The sequence below is a fragment of the Capricornis sumatraensis genome, chromosome 7, assembly GCF_032405125.1.
Source record: "Capricornis sumatraensis isolate serow.1 chromosome 7, serow.2, whole genome shotgun sequence".
NCBI lineage: Eukaryota > Metazoa > Chordata > Mammalia > Artiodactyla > Bovidae > Capricornis > Capricornis sumatraensis.
Genome location: NC_091075.1, coordinates 87857226 through 87864471, shown reverse-complemented (window position 1 = coordinate 87864471; position 7246 = coordinate 87857226).

Sequence of the window (7246 nt, the reverse complement as noted above, 5' to 3'; positions counted from 1 at the left end):
TGGATACCTGATGTGAAGAGCTGACTCATTGGAAAAGCCCCTGATGCTGGGAAAGATTGAGGGCAGAAGGAGAAGGGGAGGACAGAGTTGAAATGGTTGGATGGCATCACTGACTCAATGGACATGAGTCTGAGCCAACTCCAAGAGGTAGTCAAAGGACAGGGAAGCCTGGAATACTGCAGTCCACGGGTTGCAAAGAGCTGGACATGACTTAGCAACTGAACAAAAACACACATTAATACATACATGCACATACATACACATTTATTATCATTATTTTTTTTCTGAACCGTCTGAGATCAAGTTGTAGACATAATCATCCTTCAATATGCCTGTGTCTATTTCTTAAAAATAAGAGCACTTTCTTGTATAATTACACTATTCAAATTCAATATTGACACAGTGCTATTATTCAATTCATATGGTACATTAACATACATCCAAAATTTTTCATCACAGGATTTTTAGTTCTTACCTTCTTGTCCTAGATCCAATCTTGGATAACATACTCCATTTTATTGTCAGATTTGGAGATTTCCTTCAGTCTCAACAGTTGCTATGCATGTTTCTGTGTTTCATGACCTTTGCAGTTTTAGAGTATAGACTTTTATTTTTTTATTTTTTATTAATTTTTTTAATTTTTTTTTTTAATTTTAAAATCTTTAATTCTTACGTGTGTTCCCAAACATGAACCCCCCTCCCCTCCCTCCACATAACATCTCAGTGGGTCATCCCCATGCACCAACCCCAAGTAAGCTGTATCTTGCGTCAGACATGGACTGGCGATTCAATTCTTACATGATAGTATACATGATAGAATGCCATTCTCCAAAATCATCCCACCCTCTCCCTCTCCCTCTGAGTCCAAAAGTCCGTTATACACAGCTGTGTCTTTTTTCCTGTCTTGCAAACAGGGTCGTCATTGCCATCTTTCTAAGTTCCATATATATGTGTTAGTATACTGTATTGGTGTTTTTCTTTCTGGCTTACTTCACTCTGTATAATCGGCTCCGGTTTCATCCATCTCATCAGAACTGATTCAAATGAATTCTTTTTAATGGCTGAGTAATACTCCATTGTGTATATGTACCACAGCCTTCTTATCCCTTCATCTGAGGATGGACATCTAGGTTGCTTCCATTTCCTGGCTATTATAAACAGTGCTGCGACGAACACTGGGGTACATGTGTCTCTTTCAATTCTGGTTTCCTCAGTGTGTATGCCCAGCAGTGGGATTGCTGGGTCATAAGGTAGTTCTATTTGCAATTTTTTAAGGAATCTCCACACTGTTCTCCATAGTGGCTGTACTAGTTTGCATTCCGACCAACAGTGTAGGAGGGTTCCCTTTTCTCCACACCCTCTCCAGCATTTATTGCTTGCAGATTTTTGGATCGCAGCCATTCTGACTGGTGTGAAGTGGTACCTCATTGTGGTTTTGATTTGCATTTCTCTGATAATGAGTGATGTTGAGCGTCTTTTCATGTGTTTGTTAGCCATCTGTACGTCTTCTTTGGAGAAATGTCTATTTAGTTCTTTGGCCCATTTTTTGATTGGGTCATTTATTTTTCTGGAATTGAGCTGCATAAGTTGCTTGTATATTTTTGAGATTAGTTGTTTGTCAGTTGCTTCATTTGCTATTATTATCTCCCATTCAAAAGGCTGTCTTTTCAACTTGCTTATAGTTTCCTTTGTTGTGCAGAAGCTTTTAATTTTAATTAGATCCCATTTGTTTATTTTTGCTTTTATTTCCAGATTTCTGGGAGGTGGATCATAGAGGATCCTGCTGTGATTTATGTCTGAGAGTGTTTTGCCTATGTTCTCCTCTAGGAGTTTTATAGTTTCTGGTCTTACATTTAGATCTTTAATCCATTTTGAGTTTATTTTTGTGTGCGGTGTTAGAAAGTGATCTAGTTTCATTCTTTTACAAGTGGTTGACCAGTTTTCCCAGCACCACTTGTTAAAGAGATTGTCTTTACTCCATTGAATATTCTTGCCTCCTTTGTCAAAGATAAGGTGTCCATATGTGTGTGGATTTATCTCTGGGCTTTCTATTTTGTTCCATTGATCTATATGTCTGTCTTTGTGCCAGTACCATACTGTTTTGATGACTGTGGCTTTGTAGTAGAGCCTGAAGTCAGGCAAGTTGATTCCTCCAGTTCCATTCTTCTTTCTCAAGATTGCTTTGGCAATTCAAGGTTTTTTGTATTTCCATACAAATCTTGAAATTATTTGTTCTAGTTCTGTGAAAAATATGGCTGGTAGCTTGATAGGGATTGCATTGAATTTGTAGACTGCTTTGGGTAGTATACTCATTTTCACTATATTGATTCTTCCAATTCGTGAACATGGTATTTTTCTCCATCTATTAGTGTCCTCTTTGATTTCTTTCATCAATGTTTTATAGTTTTCTATATATAGGTCTTTAGTTTCTTTGGGTAGATATATTCCTAAGTATTTTATTCTTTTCGTTGCAATGGTGAATGGAATTGTTTCCTTAATTTCTTTTTCTCCTTTCTCATTACTAGTGTATAGGAATGCAAGGTATTTCTGTGTGTTGATTTTATATCCTGCAACTTTACTATATTCACTGATGAGCTCTAGTAATTTTCTGGTGGAGTCTTTAGGGTTTTCCATGTAGAGGATCATGTCGTCTGCAAACAGTGAGAGTTTTACTTCTTCTTTTCCAATTTGGATACCTTTTATTTCTTTTTCTGCTCTGATTGCTGTGGACAAAACTTCCAGAACTTTGTTGAATAGTAGCGGTGAAAGTGGACACCCTTGTCTTGTTCCTGACTTTAGGGGAAATGCTTTCAGTTTTTCACCATTGAGGATAATGTTTGCTGTGGGTTTGTCATATATAGCTTTTATTATGTTGAGGTATGTTCCTTCTATTCCTGCTTTCTGGAGAGTTTTTATCATAAATGGATGTTGAATTTTGTCAAAGGCCTTCTCTGCATCTATTGAGATAATCATATGGTTTTTATTTTTCAATTTGTTAATGTGGTGAATTACATTGATTGACTTGTGGATATTGAAGAATCCTTGCATCCCTGGGATAAAGCCCACTTGGTCATGGTGTATGATCTTTTTAATGTGTTGTTGGATTCTGATTGCTAGAATTTTGTTGAGGATTTTTGCATCTATGTTCATCAGTGATATTGGCCTGTAGTTTCCTTTTTTTGTGACATCTTTGTCAGGTGTTGGTATTAGGGTGATGGTGGCCTCATAGAATGAGTTTGGAAGTTTACCTTCCTCTGCAATTTTCTGGAAGAGTTTGAGTAGGGTAGGTGTTAGCTCTTCTCGAAATTTTTGGTAGAATTCAGCTGTGAAGCCGTCTGGACCTGGGCTTTTGTTTGCTGGAAGATTTCTGATTACAGTTTCAATTTCCGTGCTTGTGATGGGTCTGTTAAGATTTTCTATTTCTTCCTGGTTCAGTTTTGGAAAATTGTACTTTTCTAAGAATTTGTCCATTTCTTCCATGTTGTCCATTTTATTGGCATACAACTGCTGATAGTAGTCTCTTATGATCCTTTGTATTTCTGTGTTGTCTGTTGTGATCTCTCCATTTTCATTTCTAATTTTATTGATTTGATTTTTCTCTCTTTGCTTCTCGATGAGTCTGGCTAGTGGTCTGTCAATTTTATTTATCCTTTCAAAGAACCAGCTTTTGGCTTTGTTGATTTTTGCTATGGTCTCTTTTGTTTCTTTTGCATTTATTTCTGCCCTAATTTTTAAGATTTCTTTCCTTCTACTAACTCTGGGGTTCTCCAATTCTTCCTTTTCTAGTTGCTTTAGTTGTAGAGTTAGGTTATTTATTTGACTTTTTTCTTATTTCTTGAGGTATGCCTGTATTGCTATGAACTTTCCTCTTAGCACTGCTTTTATAGTGTCCCACAGGTTTTGGGTTGTTGTGTTTTCATTTTCATTAGTTTCTATGCATATTTTGATTTCTTTTTTGATTTCTTCTGTGATTTGTTGGTTATTCAGAAGTGTTTTGTTCAACCTCCATATGTTGGAATTTTTAGTAGTTTTTCTCCTGTAATTGAGATCTAATCTTAATGCATTATGGTCAGAAAAGATGCTTGGAATGATTTCGATTTTTTTGAATTTATCAAGTTTAGATTTATGGCCCAGGATGTGATCTATCCTGGAGAAGGTTACATGAGCACTTGAAAAAAAGGTGAAATTCATTGTTTTGGGGTGAAATGTCCTATAGATATCAATTAGGTCTAACTGATCTAATGTATCATTTAAAGTTTGCGTTTCTTTGTTAATTTTCTGTTTAGTTGATCTGTCCATAGGTGTGAGTGGGGTATTAAAGTCTCCCACTATTATTGTGTTATTGTTGATTTCCCCTTTCATACTTGTTAGCATTTGTCTTACATATTGCAGTGCTCCTATATTGGGTGCATATATATTTATAATTGTTATATCTTCTTCTTGGATTGATCCTTTGATCATTATGTAGTGGCCTTCTTTGTCTCTTTTCACAGCCTTTGTTTTAAAGTCTATTTTATCGGATATGAGTATTGCCACTCCTGCTTTCTTTTGGTCTCTATTTGCGTGGTATATCTTTTTCCAGCCCTTCACTTTCAGTCTGTATGTGTCCCTTGTTTTGAGGTGGGTCTCTTGTAAGCAGCATATAGAGGGGTCTTGTTTTTGTATCCATTCGGCCAGTCTTTGCCTTTTGGTTGGGGCATTCAACCCATTTACGTTTAAGGTAATTATTGATAAATATGATCCAGTTACCATTTACTTTATTGTTTTGGGTTCAGGTTTATACACCCTTTTTGTGTTTCCTGTCTAGAGAATATCCTTTAGAATTTGTTGGAGAGCTGGTTTGGTGGTGCTGAATTCTCTCAGCTTTTGCTTGTCTGTAAAGCTTTTGATTTCTCCTTCATATTTGAATGAGATCCTTGCTGGGTACAGTAATCTGGGCTGTAGGTTATTGTCTTTCATCACTTTAAGTATGTCTTGCCATTCCCTCCTGGCCTGAAGAGTTTCTATTGAAAGATCAGCTGTTATCCTTATGGGAATCCCCTTGTGTGTTATTTGTTGTTTTTCCCTTGCTGCTTTTAATATTTGTTCTTTGTGTTTGATCTTTGTTAATTTGATTAATATGTGTCTTGGGGTGTTTCGCCTTGGGTTTATCCTATTTGGAACTCTCTGTGTTTCTTGGACTTGGGTGATTATTTCCTTCCCCATTTTAGGGAAGTTTTCAACTATTATCTCCTCAAGGATTTTCTCATGATCTTTCTTTCTGTCTTCTTCTTCTGGGACTCCTATAATTCGAATGTTGGAGCGTTTCATATTGTCCTGGAGGTCTCTGAGATTGTCCTCATTTCTTTTAATTCATTTTTCTTGTTTCCTCTCTGATTCATTTATTTCTACCATTCTATCTTCTATTTCACTAATCCTATCTTCTGCCTCCATTATTCTACTGTTTGTTGCCTCCAGAGTGTTTCTGATCTCATTTATTGCGTTATTCATTATATTTTGATTCTTTTTTATTTTTTCTAGGTCCTTGTTAAACCTTTCTTGCATCTTCTCAATCCTTGTCTCTAGGCTATTTATCTGTGATTCCATTTTGATTTCAAGATTTTGGATCATTTTCACTATCAATATTCGGAATTCCTTCTCAGGTAGATTCCCTACTTCTTCCTCTTTTGTTTGGTTTGGTGGGCAACTCTCCTGTTCCTTTACTTGCTGAGTATTCCTCTGTCTCTTCATCTTGGTTATATTGTTGCGTTTGGGGTGGTCTTTTTATATTCTGGTAATTTGTGGAGTTCTCTTTATTATGGAGCTTCCTCACTGTGGGTGGGGTTCTATCAGTGGCTTGTCAAGGTTTCCTGGTTAGGGAGGCTTCTGTTGGAGTTCTGGTGGGTGGAGCTGGGTTTCTTCTCTCTGGAGTGCAGTGGAGTGACCAGTAATGGGTTATGAGACATCAAAGGTTTTGGAATAATTTTGAGCTGCCTGTATATTGAAGCTCAGGGGAGTGTTCCTGTGTTGCTGGAGAATTTGAGTGGTATGTCTTGTTTTGGAACTTGTTGGCCCTTGGGTGGAGCTTGGTTTCAGTGTAGGTATGAAGGCATTTGATGAGCTCCTATTGCTTAATGTTCCCTGAATTCAAGAGTTCTCTAATGTTTTCAAGCTTTGGATTTAAGCCTCCTGCTTCTGGTTTTCAGTTTTATTTTTACAGTAGCCTCTAGACTTCTCCATCTATACAGCACCGATGATAAAACATCTAGGTTAAAGATGAAAAGTTTCTCCGCATTGAGGGACACTCAGAGAGGTTCACTGAGTTACAAGGAGAAGAGAAGAGGGAGGGGGTAGTTAGAGGTAACTGGAATGAGATGCGGTGAGATCAAAAGAGGAGAGAGCAAGCTAGCCAGTATTCAGTTCCTAATGTGCGCTCTATAGTCTGGACCGCTCAGAGGTATTTAAGGAGTTATATGGGGAAGAGGAGAGGAAGGAAGTAGACAGAGGTGACCAGGAGGATAAGAGAGAGGAATGAGAAGGAGAGAGACAAATCCTGCCAGTAACCAGTTCCTTAGGTGTTCTCCACCGTCTGGAACACACAGAGATTCACAGAGTTGGATAGAGAAGAGATGGGGGAGAAAAGAGACAGAGGCCACCTGGTGGAGAAAAAGGAGAGTCCAAAGGAGAAGAGAGTGGTCAAGCCAGTAATCTCGCTCTCAGGTAAACTTCGGTAGTGAAGTTTGGGTTTTTAAAAGTACAAAATTGACAACAAAAACCCTAAGGGCAAAGATTAAAAATCTAGAGTAGAGGTTGGATTTTCAAAAATACAATATTAAGGAAAAGAAGCAGAAGGAAAAAGGAGGAAAGAAAGAAAAAAAAAAGAATTATTAAAAAACAAACAAACAAAAAAACAAAACAAAACAAAACAAAAAAACCAAAAAACAAAAAAACAACAACCATCCAAAGGCTATATATTGTGTTTGCCTTAAAAAAAAAAAAAAAAAAAATTTTTTTTTTTTAAATAGTAATAGTAGGTTATAGTAATAAAAATTAGAGGAGAAATGACTTAACAATTTAAAAAAAAAGTTAGAAAAAAAAAGAGAAAAAAGAAAAAAAAAAAGGAATGATTTAAAAAATAGTAAAAATATATCTGGCCCTTCTCTGATGTTTTGGGCTGTGTGGGATCACTTCCAAGGTGGTTCCCTCTGTTTAACTTCTTCCGTTTGCTGGTTTTTTAGGCTCACTAGTTCAGTCGCACTGTGGGGAG